The following is a 16,913-nucleotide window of genomic DNA, read 5'->3' as shown; positions in this document are numbered from 1 at the left end:
ATTCCCCTCAAAATCAATTATGATTTGGGGTACAGTCATATAGCAAACCTAATTCAGTTGCCTGAAAGTATTTTTCAAAATTTGTCCTTTCCACCTTCTTTCTGAAGCCAGTTTCTTGTTGGTTCCATAAATATCAAGGGTTTCTGTATGAAAGTTGCTGGGTAATTTTTGCCTAATGGTTCAACTTCCACTTGTTGTTCTACTTAATTTAGCTCTACAGGGACACTGGCCAATGCCAGATTCTTCTGGATGCTGTAACTCTAGCTTCCAAACATGATGTTGCCAACCACCTTGCCATCACTATAATAGACCTTGACTCTCCTTTTCAGATTTAAAAAAAAAATTAGCCACCAGTACTTTGATAAGTTATAACTAGTTGGCACAAAACTTTTTAATAACATAGGCAAAAAATGCCTGTCCTAGATGATGAAGAAAGCAATACAGGGTTCAATAAAGGCACCAGGTTTTCCAGAAGAAAGTGAATAATTCAGTCTCTAAGCTGCTTTTGATTACCACCAAAAAGGAACAGTAACATAGCCTTGCTATGTGAAGGCTTGTGAGAAATTCCCAAAACAGGCAGTGATTGTGGGATGCTCCAATAGAAGTAAAATTGGAAGTTTTCTAAGTCATTCTAGGCTCTGTCAGAAAGATAGTGTTTAATCAGTAATCCATCCCTCAACAAACAGAAGGTGAGCAGGCATCATTTGGAACTCAGGGAATATGCAGAAGGTGGAGAAGTTGAAGTAACTTCCCAGTAACCACATGAGTCTCTTTGAAGCCAAGTGCATTTTATGAACTCATATCAAGGAGGGCAAAAGTATAACATTCCTTTGGAATTACTATATAAATTTCTTTTTATTTTTTGTAACATTTATTCATTTTTAAGAGACTGGGAGAGACAGAGTACAAGCAGAGGAGGGGCAGAGAGAGAGAGAGGGAAATACAAAATCTGAAGTAGGTTCCAGGCTCTGAGCCATCAGCACAGAGCCTGATGTGGGACTTGAACTCACGAACCGTGAGATCATGACCTGAGCTGAAGTCAGATACTTAACCGACTGAGCCACCCAGGTGCCCCCCTGTAAAATTCTTAATAGACAGCCTGATTTGGTCAGATACCTCCTGCATATATGAATGCAAGGACTCCCATTTAGTCAGAACAAAGAGAGAGTCAGTAACCAATTTTGCAAAAGAATGCTCCATTTATTTGTTCTTCATTTTTTTGCAAACTGCTATATTTCCATCTTTAAGGGATTACTAAAGCCTTGGTTAGGCAAAGAAGGCAAATCACTTTGATCATCTCTGGGAGTACTGAAAATAGTTTGTGTGACAAATCACATTTTCTAATGATATTTAAATATAAAATATTAATATCATATGACCTATATGGGTACATTGAATATGTCAAAATGAGCAGAGGCCCCAGCTTACTTCTGCCTATTGCTTCACACTTTATCAAATGCCCTCTTATTTGGTTCTCACAACACTTTATGAGGTGGTCATGCCATATTAGTACCTCCATATTACAGATAGGAAGGCTGAATGCACATGACTTTCCCAAGGAGCCACAGTTCAAAAATGGCAGCCAAAACAATGAAACTCAGATTTTCCAACAGCAAATCCAGTGTCCTTATATTAAACTAGCCTTCTAAAGAAGCACTACTGAAAATTTCTTATTAGAATATTCTGTACCACTGCTTTTCTGCATTCTTTGAGGACTCAGCAGAGTGGGTATAAGGAGCTCAAACTATGGTAGCTGGTCAGTCAGGCTGAAGGTCTTTGCTGAGCATCTGCTAGTTTCTAAGAACTTGCTAATTGTATTAATAAATGAGATTGCAAAGATAAGTGACATATCCACCCCAACTTCAGCTCTCAGTAAAAGGGATATGTAAACAACTACAGTGAAAGGTGGCACATAATAAAATATCAATATGAGTAGAAGCAGAAATCCTATAGATGACACTTCCCTGAGAACATGGTCCTTGAAATGAACTTTGAAGACAAAGAAGTATGATGTTGATTTCCATACGGTACATTTTACACACTCATATAAATTGGATAACTAAGTCTGAATTACTAGATTAGAAATCGTGGACATTGACTGAAATCAGAAGAAAGCAATTAAACCTAAGCTACTAATTGCAAAGTATATTAGCTATTCCTCATTCCCCTTGGAGAAGCAGTATCTGAAGCAGATGCTTTGAGGAGTAGTCAGTCAAACCATCAACAATCTGATAACTAATGGCCAGACAAATAAAGGGGATGGCAGAGTCATGTTTACAAGAGAATGAGAAAATGCTGCACACCTGGGCTGTGCTAACAGATGGCAGAAGCTGGAATTAAAATAAATAAATAAATAAAACCTACAAGAAGCAGCACTTCTAGCAGCTGTAGAGTCAAGCTCACCAACTGAACTTCGCTGAATCCATTCAGGATTAATTTCCCCTTAGACAGTCTCAGAAATTGAAGTTAAGTACTAAGGTGTATACACTACAAAGCAACGGTTGCCCAAATGTTCAAGGAGTTATCAGCCAAGGAAGGCATCTCAGCAAGACACCAGAAAATTCGTATGCAACACCATCTGCAAGGTAAAGACATCTTCGGGGTCACTGAACAGAGCTTCTGAATCATTTCTTCTGCACCTACTCTCACCCTCCCATACAGTCAGCACACAATGGCCAGAACAAAGGAACAAGTAATTTTGCAGATATGGACACAACTGGCAGTTCAGAAAGCAGAATCTAAGTAAAATGCATTCATAGCATCATTCACCAACGAGGCATGTGGGTCTTAAAACAAAAGAGAAGTCATCTATATACAAAGACACAGGTTATGCCATCATCATGAGTGGGCCTCTGGGCAGGAAGTCACCCCATCACTGTTATGAGGGAGAATAAAAGCAATGACGCTAAGCAACAGAATCCATCATATTCATGGATGTGTTCATCTCTTCATACAGGAGTTCAGTTCACTTTCATTGCACATTTGCTAGGCGCCGCGCACAGAGCTAGACACTGGATGCACAGAGGAAAACAGGGCCCCATTTCTTTGCCCCCACAGTATTTCTCAAGAGCAGTGTTAGAGAAATGTATGGGAAGTTATGTAACGGTAGGCGCTGGGTCTTAAGCATGAGGACTTGCCCAGGTGAAAATGAGACAAGGATGAGCAGGCACAAAAGGCAAAAGAGGGCAGCATGGTTGTACTTCATTTTGTATATTCAACCTGTCCAATTCTGAGTTTTTTAACGTTTGTTTATTTTTGAGAAACAGAGCATGAGCAGAAGAGGGACAGAGAGAGAAAGAGAGAATCTGAAGCAGGCTCCAGGCTTTGAGCTCTCAGCACAGAGCTCGAAGCAGGGCTTGAACTCACAAACCGTGAGATCATGACCTGACTTGAAGTTGGGTGCTCAACCAGCGGAGCCATTCAGGCACCCAACCTGTCCAGTTGTTAGAGGGTACTATCATTCACTTAAAATAAGGTCTCCTATTAAGACCTTTAAAAGCTCACCTCTGGATTTCCAGTAATTTTTTGTTTTATGAATGTGCTGACTTATATTTTTTACTTGGCAGAAGAGTAAATATAGTTTTATGGCAATTATTCTTTCTTTAGAAATTATGATTTTATCATTATAAAGTTTTATCATTATCTAATGTGTCTTTTATCCTGTGTAGTGTTTCTAAGTTTAAACATATTGACTTTCATTAAAATTGCACCCCCTACTTTCTTTTAGCTTGTATTTGCTTGGTATCTTTTTCAACACCTTTATTTTCAAGCTTTATCACTTTAATTTTATTTTCCTATGAATAGGATATACAGGGGACACTTGAGTGTCTCAGTCGGTTGAACATCCAACTTCGGCTCAGGTCATAATCTCACAATTTGTGGGTCGAGCCCCACATCGGACTCTGTGTTGACAGCTCAGCCTAGAGCCTGCTTCAGATTCTGTATCTCCATTTCTCTCTGCCCCTCCCCTCCTCACACTCTGTCTCTTTCTCTCTCAAATATAATAAACGTTAAAAAAATTAAAAGATAAATAGGATTTGAATTTGTCTTTAACCCAATCTGATAATTTCAGTCTTTTCAAGGAAAAGTTCTATTTACAAACAATAAAATAACCAGTATGCTTAAATTTTATGTCTTCCTTTCCACTTTATCTTATTTATTTTATATTGGTGTTTCTTCCTTTGTTCTTTTTCCAATTTTTGTTAGTTTAATCAAGCTGTCGTCTAGTGTAATGGGTTTTTGTTGTTGCTAATTTGGGAGTTTTACTACACCATTCCATTCCATCAATGATTATCTTTCCTCTCCTCACTATTTTTAAATACTAAATATTTTTCTCACCAGAACATTCTGTTTCCACAAACAAGACGCTAGGTTACTCATCAACTTGTCTCCTCCCTTGTCCTCTGTAATAGATTTAAAATACTTGATTCTCTCCTCCTTTCCTCAGGAAGGAGTCCTTTGGAATGCTTTCACTTATCCTCTACCCTCTCCATTCCAGGCTTTTATGAGAATCCCTTTTTCAGCATGACCATTCTGCTTCAAGTGTCCTCACAGAGCACTTTTACAGTGCATTGCCGGTCAGCCCTTCCCTATCCAACTGTGTGGGTGTGTTTGTGCAAGTGTGGATGTGCACATCCAGTATTACCCCTCACCAGGTCTTCTGCCTCCGTTGCTTGCTTGGTTCTTTCAATGAATGTTCATTTATGAAACAAAGATCCACTAGGGTGCTGCAATTTTAAGATGATGGACTTAAATACTGTTAAGTCCAGCCTGCAACAGATTTCGAATCTTTCTTCTGCTCAGAGAAAACACCTTTCTTGGTACTTAAAAAAAATTATTCCCTTGTTTTCAATTTTCCCTTCTCCTGCCCCTGTTTGTGTTTGATTTGCTGGATTCAATCCCCAAGTCTCATATCTTTTTCTGCCTCTGTATTTTTTTCTGTGCTTTGAATATATCTTGCACTTACTTGATCTTCCATCATAATAGTGACCAGCCAAGCCTCCCTGACATCCAATAAATAGTTTAGATGGAAAATCATGTAGTTAGTGTGCTCCTGCTCTCTTGTCATCTCTTGAGCATTGTATAAATATATTATCACTTAAATCCTCTGGAAGGCATATTTGACTTGTCATTATTCAGTCTGTCTGAAATTATCTTTACTAAATTCCCCTAGGGATTTTTTGTTTTCTTTGTTGGCTGACTAGGGCCTACATATAATTATTGGAGAACCCAAGTGGAAGCACTCCTGGGCATGTGGTCCCTACTCCCATAGGCCTTTGGTATAGAAGTGGGCAGAGGGTGCCTCCTTGGGCACCTGAAAGAAACCTCCTTGCTTTCAGATACTTTGTACTTTCTCCGGCTCAGGGCCAGAATGGAGTCAAAGCACGTTTTGCTGTTTCTTTCCTTGGAATATAAAAAAACAGAACGTTTCAACAAGGATCTTCCCTAGGAATTCATAGGTCCCATGGTTGATGCCTTCCAGGATATGCTGTTTTCTTGCCCTCGCTTCATGACTTCTAGAAGTCAGTTTTCAGGCATTTAAACATTCCATGGAGTTTTCTCCACGGGACAACTAACAGAGCTTAGGGCCACACGTGCACAGAACCAAGAGCTGATTGGAGAAAGGAATGGAGAAATGAGCCATATTCACCTTACTGGAGACTTAGAATCTCCTCTTCATCTATAAATTTTTGTACGTGCTATTGCTTTTGCTAAACACATTCTTACTACATATTTGTTCATCATGTATTTAACCATTGAGTAATTTTCAAATCAATATCACAGAAATTCATATCACTAATAATGATCAAATAAAAATGAATGGCTATTACTACCCAAGTTAGTACGAAAATCTAAGGAAGAGAGTAGAGTTCACCATACAGAAAAATGAACTCAAAATGGATTAAAGACTTGAATGTAAATCCTAGAACCAAAAGACAACTAGAAGAAAACATAAATTGTAAGCTCCTTGACATTCATCTTGGCAACGATTTTTTGGATTTGACACCAAAAGCAAAGGCAACAAATACAAAAATAAAGAAGTGAGACCACATTAAACTAAAAAGCTTTTGCACAGGATACAAAATTGTCAACAAAATTAAAAGGCAATCTACTTAATGAGTGAAGATATTTGCAAATCATTTATTTGATAAGGGATTAATATCCAAAATATATAAACTCCTACAACTCAATAACAAAAACAATCCAATTAAAAAATGGGGAGAAGGCTTGAATAGACATTTTTTCTCAAAAAAAGACATACTGATGGCCAAGAGGCACATGAAAAGATGCTGAACATCACTAATCACCAGGGAAATACAAATCAAAACCACAAGGAAATACCACCTTATATCTATTAGGGTAGCTATTATCAAAAAGGTAAGAAGGGCACCTGGGTGGCTTAGTGGGTTAAGTATCTGACTTCAGCTCAGGTCATAATCTCATGGTTCATGGGTTAAAGCCCTGTGTTGGGCTCTGTGCTGACAGCTCAGAGCCTGGAACCTGCTTTGCATTCTGTCTCCTTCTTGCTTCACCCCTCCCCGACTCATGCTCTCTCTCTCTCTCTCTCTCTCTCTCTCTGTCTCTCAAAAATAAATAAGCATTACCAAAACATTTTTTTAAAGATAAGAACAAATGTTAGTGATTACATGGAGAAAAGGGAACACTTGTGCACTGCTGGTGGGAATGTAAACTGGGGCAAACACTATAGAGGTTCCTTAAAAGACTAAAAATAGAACCAGCATACACTCTAACAATTCTGCTTCTGGGTATTTTTGAGAAGAAAATAAAAAAAAAGATATACACACCCCCATGTTCACTGTAGCAGTTTTTATAAGAGCCAAGACATGGAAACAACCTAAGTGTCTATCAATGGGTGAACAGATAATAGAAAATGTGGTGTATATACACAATGGAATACTACTCAGCTATAAAAAAGGAATAAAATTTTGCCATTTGTGACAAGATGAATGGACCTTAAGGGCATTATGTGCGAAGTGAATACATCAGACACAGAAAGACATATATCATACAATCTCACTTATATGTGGAAGCTTTAGATTCTCACACATGTAAGTTAGAATAGCCAATCTTACACATATAGACTGATGGCTATCAAAGGTAGGGAAGCAGGGAGTATAAAAATGGGTAAAAAAGCCGAAAGGAATAAACCTCCAGCTATAAAATAAATAAGTCATGGGTGTGTAGCGTACAGCATGGAAACTATAGTTATTAATACTGTATTGCATATTTGAAAGTTGCGAACAAATTAGATCTTTGTTCTCATCATAAGAAATAAATTCTATATAACTAGGTTATGAGGGCAGCTGTTAACTAGACTTACTGTGGTAATCATTTTGCGATATATTCAAATATTGAATCACATTATACACTTTATATAGTTATAAAGTTAATGCAATGACACATATATCAATCATAGCTTGATTTTTTTTAAGTTAAAAAAATACTAGGGTTAATCTCAGTCTTTTGAAAACACAAGTTTAACATCATTATATCTCCTTTGCTATCTCTTCTTGGTTCATACGTACAAAGCCACCACCTGTGGTCACACAGATTTCCTACTTCATGATTCTGGGGCTACCATTCATTTCATAAGAATCCTAGGTTGTTTCCTTCTTTTTTTTTTTTTTTTTCTATTTATTGGTGCAATTTTCTAGTAGGTGATTCACAAATACCCTGATGAAGAGATAGTTGGGTTTTTTTCCTAATTTTAACAAATAACCATCTGGCCATGTTCATAGTTAAGGTTTTACCAAATTATCTTCTATCCCATGAGCCTCAGCCTCCAAAGGAAATGGAAAAGATAATGTTTTGAACTTCAAGAAAACGTCAAGCACTTTTCTGAATGACCTGCTTGATTTGTACAATGCAATGCATTACAGTAAATCTAAGCAAGACTTTCTTTTTAGTTGATGGAATTCTGGAGATTTTCTCCTTCAAAAACTGTATGATTGGTATTTAAATTTCCCTGCAGAAGTGATGACTTCATGGAATGCTTATCCTATGTTTTCTTGCACAATAAAAAGGTCATTTACAATCTCTATAAAAAATAAACCCATATTTTAAACAAATTTTGGGTGCAGTCTACACTTTGGTTTTGACTGACTGCAGCTTTTCATTACATATTTACTCGACGTAGCCGGATGTTATCAGCCATGTTGCTATCAAGTACTTTGTGGTATGCGCTTTAGGGATGTCAGTTCTGACACATGTCTCAATGATTGCAGGTTATTCTGAATTTCCTTCATTATCTTGCATATGTCTGATATTTCAGGCTCACTTAAAAAGATTCTGTTTTTAACTATCAGTCAGGGATTCCAGTTGAAAACATAATTTTAGAATTGGTATACTTTTAAAAGATAAATTAGGAATAGCATTAAAATCTCTTTCTACACACACACACACACACACACACACACACTGAGTTACTTCACTGGCAGGAATAAAAACATGAACTATGTAAATTTAAATTAAGATTCAATTGAATGAAATTTTGGCAGGATGTTGATTTGATTTGTGTGGGGGCTATTTTTGTATGTGTGACATCCAAAAACTACTGATTCTTCGAAAGGTTACAAACTCCATTTTCATACAAGCAACAGAGACAGGCCTCTTCTTATTTACCAGGAAGTTATATGCTCCCACCCTTCTGTATTAGCATCGCCAGTTCTCACTAAGGATATGCTCTCTGTTCATTCTGACAAATACCTCCAAGAGTTCCTTGAGGACAAAGAAAGTTCCAGATTGCCACTGATCTCCATTTCATAAAAATATTGTTTGCCTAGCTTATCTAAAACATCACAGGTTTGATGATGTTGTGAAAGCAATTCCATTTATTCATACATGTGCTAAAAACTTTACAGAACACAAAAATTCAAAATGCCTGTCCCCAAAATCTTTAAGAAAATTGATTTTCAGAAAGACACACAAACTTTAAATTGTGGATTTGTGAATACAAAAGAATCTCCTGAGTTTAGGAACACCCCCCAGGCTTCAAGGGCCACAGCTGGGGAGAGATTCTGCTCTGAGCAATAAGAACAACATGAACGCAAGCCCTAGACTTTGCAAAACTCATTTCCCCTCTCATTTACCATGATGGAAAGTAAAATATGTCCATTTCAGGAAACTGACACCAAAATTCTGACATTAGTAACCTCTTCCTCTCCTCCTTCCATTCCCCTCTTTTTATATGGCTCCTGACTTCCACCCCAGGCCCCAAAGCAAAATGAAAATAAAATACCCCTCTCTGTGTGAAAGAGAAGAACAAAGCTTTCTCTTCTTACCAGGAGGACTACCCTGCCTTGGCAAGGGTATGCCACTGTGGAACCATGAAAATGGTACAACCTTTTACGAGAGCAGCTTAGCAGTACACACCAGGAGCATTTAAAATGTTCAGACATTTTAGGCCAATGATACAGATCTGGAAATCTATCCTAAACACATATAACCAGAGAGGTAGACCAAAAGTTATGTGAAAGGGCCTTCAGTAAAGCACTATACTAAAGAAAAAAACAGGTTGTTTTTTTTTAAGGGAAGAGCCACATGACAAAATATTACACATTCATTAAAAAATATTTGAAGATTTCAAAGTAATATGGAAAATTTTATAATGTTAAAGAGAAAATTAACTTCTAAAAGTACATATGCCATACAATTTTAGTTTTTAACTACTAATAGTAGAAATTGGTGGGGTGTTCAGTGGGGCGATGGGTATTAAGGAGGACACTTGTTGGGATGAGCACTGGGTATTACATGTAAGTGATGAATCACTAAGTTCTGTTCCTGAAATCATTATTACACTACATGTTAACTAACTTGGATTTAAATTAGAAAAAAATGATAATAGAAATTATCTGTGGATTATAGGATCACAGGAGACTTTTGTTTATATTTTCTATATACTCTAATTTTGCAACCATGAGCAAATGAGCTTATGTCACTTTTCAAATCAGAATTAAACAGTATTTTGTGTATAAGGAGAAAAATGGGACATGCAGTGAAGCCACTATCATATCTAACCTTGATAAGTTAACCTTGCTAAAATTAACCTTACATATACGTTTCAGTATACAAATCTATTTGTTGACATCCATTTTGCTGATTCTTTGTCTAAGTAAATTATGAAATACAGAAATAATTATTAAAACTTTCCTAGATGTCTAACATGGAATAAACACTTAGAAATTTCCCAACCAACAAAGATGTCATAGATTAAGATTTTGCTATAGTTGTGTACAGCAGGACCTTTTACAATTCATGTTCAATCACTAGCAAAAAAGCAAGCATTTTTTGTCAAGTGTTTCTTTCCCCACCCTAAGAATCTAGCAACATAAAGTGAATTAAAATATACAAATGAATATAAACACCAACATACATGTAAATCTTTGTCCTTTGTACCTAATCTTAGAGTCTTCTTCATATAAGCGATTTTTTCGTTTTGTTTTGTTTCTAAGGAAGAGGTCTTTTTTTTATGTTTATTTATTTTGAGAGAGGTAGAGAGCCCAACCACAAGAGGGGAGGAACAGAGAGAGAGAGAGGGTGAGAGAGAGAATCCCATGCAGAGACTGATGTGGGCCTTGAACCCACGAACTATGAGATCATGACCTGAGCTGAAATCAAGAGTCAGATGCTTAACCAACGGAGCCACCCAAGAGCCCCAAAGACAGAGGTCTTTAAATTGATTTACATTGAAAGCAGTCGGTATTGTATCTAATGCTATATTATGTAGAGAGTACATATTACCTTAGCATGTATGTAATAATAATAATAGCAACTAGCAATCACCTTCTTGTTGATTGCCCATAGATTCACTGTTCCCTGACTGCGACAATGCCATACAGTACAGATTTCTGGTAAGCAGGAAGATTGCAGCGTGGTCCTGGGAAGTAGGAGAATGCAAATGAAATAGAACTGCCACAATTGTCAATGTTCTATTTTATGTTTTATTTTTAAGCTGATTTATGTTCAGTACTCTGACAGGTTTCAGAAGGATGGAGACGCAGCCCCAGTAAGCTGTCTGCCAAATGCAATGGCTCAGCCAAAGAATGATGGCTTCAAAAATTTGGTTAAACTAGCTCATGCCAGTGGTCTCTCATGGGCACCCAGACGAGGCTTGGGCATCTCTATCTGTGCTTGGTGGTGGGAGGAGGAATGGGAGAGAGGATTTTTCTACTCTTCTGAAAACTCAGATAAATTAATGGATGTGTATATAATTATCTACTTCCTTTTCCCATTTCAACGGCAAGCATACAGAATGGTAATACACTAGAGCCCAGAGAAAGTTCTAACTGCCGACAGAAGAGGGTAGGAGTTTCTGCAAGACTTTCTCTAATTTTTAGGCAGGAAGAAACATAATCAAAGAATCCAAGAAGGTGATCCAAACCCTTGCCTTACTAGGTGGTTTTGTGCTTCTAGGCCTCTAGATCAGAGAGTCCTGTTCAACTGCCACCATGAACATGAAATTATATTCAGTGTCAATTCCAAAATTAGCAGAATTGTGAAAATCTATAGTTTATCTTTTAAAAAGGTTTACCAACTCTACCTTAAAAATGTAAAGAGCTGCAAAATCAAAAGCAAAAATCCAGGCACGAATATATGCCAGACGAAAAGAACAAAACAATAGCAGTAAGCTCTTAGGGTTTTTTTAATAGCTAAAAAAATTCTCCTAGTGTTCATATTCCTGAATATTTCTAGGAAAAATATTAGGAGCTAAATTTTCATGTGGTAAAAATTGCACTGGATTATGAGTGAGAAGACATGCTACAGGCTATGTGATCTTGGGAAAAACATGTCACCGCTCCTCCTCAGTCGCTCCAGGGGGAAATGGGACTATTCACATTAGCCCTGTCTCCCAGGAACTTTGTTCTGATGATCAGGTATGATGTGTGTGAATGTATATAAATGTAAAGTTTTCAAAACTATCCTTCCATTACTGAACTTTTTTTTAACCTATTCGGAAGGAAAATCTTTATGAAAAGTGATGCAGACCAATGAAAGGCACCTCACTGTGTCTTGGAAATCAGACACAATGTGCTTTAAATGTCACAGTGTCTTCCACTGTTTTAACTTTTTTTTCTAGGACTAAAATTTCACGTTTATACTATAGAATGCCTCCTTCATGGATCTAAACTTGGACTTCAGAGTGAGTCAGCTTCAGCATTCACAGGACTATAACAGGAAGGAAGTGGTTTCTAAAGTAACTTTCCCGTTGTTCCTAGAAAAATAGTCGCAACAGAGGAAACGCAGTTACTCTGTTATTCAGAGCATAAATTATATACTCCAAAATATAATTAGCACTTGTATCTGCAACAGATAGCTACACTTTCAGGTTATGTATCTATCAATTTTTTTTATTTTAATAGTGATGACTCATAATGAAATTATGCATTCATCGTTCCATTCATTAAACTGTTTAACTTACAGGCTATGCATGTAAACTGCAAATTCTCTGCATATGTGATCACATCACTCTCACCCAGGCCCCGGTTCTCAACCTAATATTTGCTAACATACACAAATTCTTTCCAGAACAAGTTTTTGTTTTTTTGGTGTTTTTTTTTTTTTTTTTTTTTTTTTTTAATGTGCATTCCGAGAGCAGATGCTGCTGAAAATGTTATCAAGTTACAGATGCACAGGGTACTCTTGCTGAATGTGTTTGGCAATATAGCTCTGAAATATCACTTCAGTTCCTGCCTTCTGCTGCCCCAAACTTCATTCTCCAGGGAACCATCCAAAACAGCAATGCTAAGAATTACTAAATTGAATCCTCAGATCAGCTGTTTCCAAAATGGTAGTACATGCTTTTCAACAAATTCAGCGTAAGTTTTTCTCTTGTTGAAAAAGGTGTGAGCTCCGAATGCTTTATTATCTGAGACTTTGTTATAGGCGGAGAACTAAAAAGCTATTGGAGTGGGATCCGGAAAACAAAGCACCAGGAAAGAAATTCTAGGTTACATGATTCAACAAGAGAACTTCTCTTCCACTTACCCCTCTCCCTTCCCCCAGCCCCACCTCCTTCTCTTCCTGCCTTCCTTTACTCCTCTTCTGTCCCTCTGTACCCCCTCCTTCCTGGTCACCCTCTTTCTTCCTGCTCACGTATAACTAGCACTTATTTTAGCATTCAGTTTACAAAGAGCTTTACTCCTCACTTTGTCACATCCCATGTCATTGTCACTTCGGTCTTACAACAGCCATTTTAGCATCCCATTTTACACAAGACCCCAACCCGGCTAACAGAACCGAGGGTCAAAAATCAGGCTCCTTACTTCAAAGTCTGGGTCGTCTTCTGACACTATGCCACCTCAAGAAATTCCTTCTTTCCTCCCTCCTAGATCTCTCGCCTTCTTCTTTCCCTCTGTTCAGCTTCCTCTCCTCATTCCCTGCTCCTCCTTCATTACCTCCAACAAACTTCCTTCCACCCCACCCCACCCACCTATCTGAGGGGTCCTTTCAGTAACCCCCCTCATCTTCAGACAGATCACGTGACCTCTGCTCTGCCAGAGGCAGAGCCTCCCCAAAGCATCACAAACCATCTTTGCCCCAGACCTGTTCTCTCCCTTCATCCCAGGAACCAAATCTTGTCTATTTATTTGTCTCCTGTAGGAGTATCAGCTATTTCCTGAATTAACCACACATAGGATTTAGAGGAAAATATCCAGCTGGAAATATCCAAGTTTTCTGACTCCCTCTCCCCACACCAAATCATCCATGGTGCTGTTGATGGTGTTTAGGTTGTCGTATGCTGTCATTACTTTCCTACATTTGAAAAAGAGATTTGGGATATTCAATTTATAATATTACTTTCTCATCATTTTTAAAGAGTATATCATAAATCCTTTCTCCCTCATATAATTCTTCTTCCATTAAAAATTTTTGGATGATATGCCTGCCCATATAAAAACAGGATTTTCACAAAATCCTGAAGAATTATCTCCCAACAATTTTATTTTGGAATTTTTGAGCTCTCCCTTCAAAGGTGTCAGTTACTCCAATTACACACTATGAAGCTGAGGCACTATAGATGATAATTTTGTATTCCCAGACTCCTTACAACTGTGAAATTTTAATTACTCTGGTAAGAAATAGTTTCTTGTGCATGATCATAAGGCTGGTGAAAGATTTTGGATATAGAATACAAAATATATATAGACATTTTCTCTATTTGAAGGACTGAAAATGTGAAAAATGAAAAATAAAATCTTTTCTGCCCCCCCCAACATAATGGGAACAGAATTATTAATTGAAATTCAAATTACAGTGAGTATTTTGTGATTTTGGTTTTGCCTCAGAGAAACCACTACAAGGATGTTCACTCAGAATGAAACATGGTTATGGTTTGTGATACAAGGAGATTTTCCCACTAAATCACACTTTATTCCTGAGAAGAAATTGTGACCAGTCAAGTAATAACTGAAATTCACACATAATCAAGGCATATTCAAACCAACAACCAGGAGTTTGGAGGGGGAAAAAAAAAAACAGAAAAAGAAAAAAGTGTCTTTTTTTTTTGTAATCAGACTTCTAAGCAATTCGAATATTCAGTTCTTACTTATAATCAAATAATGGAAGCTGTGATCATAATAGCATTTCCAGATAACGGAACAACCAGTAATTAAATAATGGTGATTCACAATCATTCCCTTTGTGAATTTGTTTTGTAGTAGTTTTTGTGTGTTCATTAATCACTCATTATTTTCAATTCTATAGGCCAGCATAGTACATTTCTGTCGGTCTCTATTCCATCTGCTGCCCTTCCTCAGCCCCTCTGCTGGAGCGACCACTCAGTTTCCATAGCAACTACTACATAACTCTTGCTCCTGGGATAGCAGGAGGGGAGAAAGAAGAGTAGGGAAAAAAAGGACATAATCTGGGTAGTTGAAGCATAACACATTCTCTATGTTACTGTGCACTACCAAGAACTTTTTTTCTGTTTCCCTATTTGGAAAAGTACTTAGCAACTTTTCCGAGTAGCATTTCCAGCCTCATCTGTGACCAATGGTAGGAAATTCTTCTTCTTCCATCTTCCATGATCATGACTGCCCAATGTGGATCACCCCCGCCCCTCCACCCACCTTTCGTTCTTTGCACTTTGACAGGAGTGCACACACATGATTGCTTCCAACTGTAACACAAAGCTCTGCAAATCAGCATGAAATAATGAATGTGCTCACTGATCCATTCAGTCCATTTGATACATCATTTGAGATTTTGCATATATGCATACCCTGACTCCAACCTCAGTAATAATGAGAGTGTTTCCTGTGGGACTGATTCTCTTATCTGACTCTAGAGAACACTTATTTTTGTAACTGGGAAGAGCAGGAGTCCCTTGCTGGGAGTGAGAGAATTGTTTGGGGAATCCTAGAGTGTGTTTTTTTTTTACCAACTTCACTTTCCACGTAAAAATACCATTTGCACAAGGAATTCTTTCTCCTGCGGAAATCTGATCCAGTAGGCAGGGTGGTGTCCGTCTCGGTCTCCCAAGCAAGTCTGAGCCCTCTCTCCCTTTTTAATACGAGAATTCGAAAGCAGTGGGAAGTGATGTTGGACCTATCACAGCATTGCTAACAGACAGCCTATTACAGTATTTAATAAAAACAGAAACAGCATGCCTATCATAGGCTAATAAATCCTACCTCCTGCACGCTTTAAAAACAGTATGAAGCAGCTTTACCGGAGCTTCTGATAACTAATTTCAAGCATGGCTGTCTAGCGTGCCTGTCACCCCTATTGTCCTCCCAAACTCTTTCAGACATTTTGAGCAGAGAGTATTAAAGCTATGAGTTAGCAAGGGTTGTGACATTAATGGTCCAGAAAAGCTTTAGGCACGAGAGGCAATGATGATTACCCGTGGCTATTTGGAGGACTGCACTGGATCGCTGTCATTAAAAATTAAGCGTGGCTTTTGAGGAAGATGTGACAACTACCGGAGGTAGGATTTGCATGTAAAACAAAGGAATCTGTTGCTGTTTCGGGCTTTTGTTTGCATCGTGCAGTGCGGGTCGTGTGAATTGCAGCCAGGTGCGGAGTGAGAGCAGGAAGGGGAGAGAGGGGAGTGGGGAACGGATAGGCTTAGAGCAAAACACCGTGGCTAGTATTCTATTTTATGGCAGATATGCCTCGAGGACAAACTGGCTCCGGGCTCCTAGCCTGCTGAGTGTGCATTCCACGTTGCTTTTCCCTTGGAGTAGAATGCTTAGAGGTCACGGAAAAAAACAGTTTGTTTCTTATCTGTGGTGCCAGCTGGGCTGTTGGTTGGGTTGAGTGAAGACTTTGGTAGGTGGGCGGCACAAAGGTCTCAGGAAAATAAAGAAGAAGTGGTCCTTAAGACTGGAAACCTGTTAGATAAATATTTTATTCCCATGACCAACATGCTTTGATAGCCAGAGTCTAATTTTTAAAAGGGGAAATTGAAAGATTACAACGGATTTCCCTGATAAAGAACTACTTCAGATTTATTAGAAAAGAAAATTGGGTACCTTCGTCCATTTTGCATAGGGAAAGGCTGATCCACACTGTTTGTATTCATGGTTTTACTAAAGCAGAGCAAGAGTTTTAGATTAAAAGAAGGGGCTTCTCTCTCCCTTCATGCTCCTGCTTTTAGATTACTGCCGGGCTGCAGATGGAAATAGTGATTCGTTAGAGGTTACGGACTTGGCGTTTTACCTTTTTCTTTTCTTCTTCTTCTTCTTCTTTTAATGAATAGCATAAAAGTGCAATTCTCCTTGAAAGATGAGAGGGCAGTTGGGTTCCAAAGTCCAGCAGATAACGAGTGGATTTGCAGAGGAACTTATACTGCTTTGTACTTTATTATAGGACTGGTATAGATAGCTCGATCAGAAAAGGACATGACAGGAAATCGTAGGTTGAGATTTTTAAAGCAAAAATGCAATGGT

This window comes from Crocuta crocuta, unplaced genomic scaffold (assembly GCF_008692635.1).
Source record: "Crocuta crocuta isolate KB4526 unplaced genomic scaffold, BGI_CrCroc_1.0 scaffold256, whole genome shotgun sequence".
NCBI classification, from domain to species: Eukaryota; Metazoa; Chordata; class Mammalia; order Carnivora; family Hyaenidae; genus Crocuta; species Crocuta crocuta.
Note: the sequence above shows the minus strand (reverse complement) of the source record.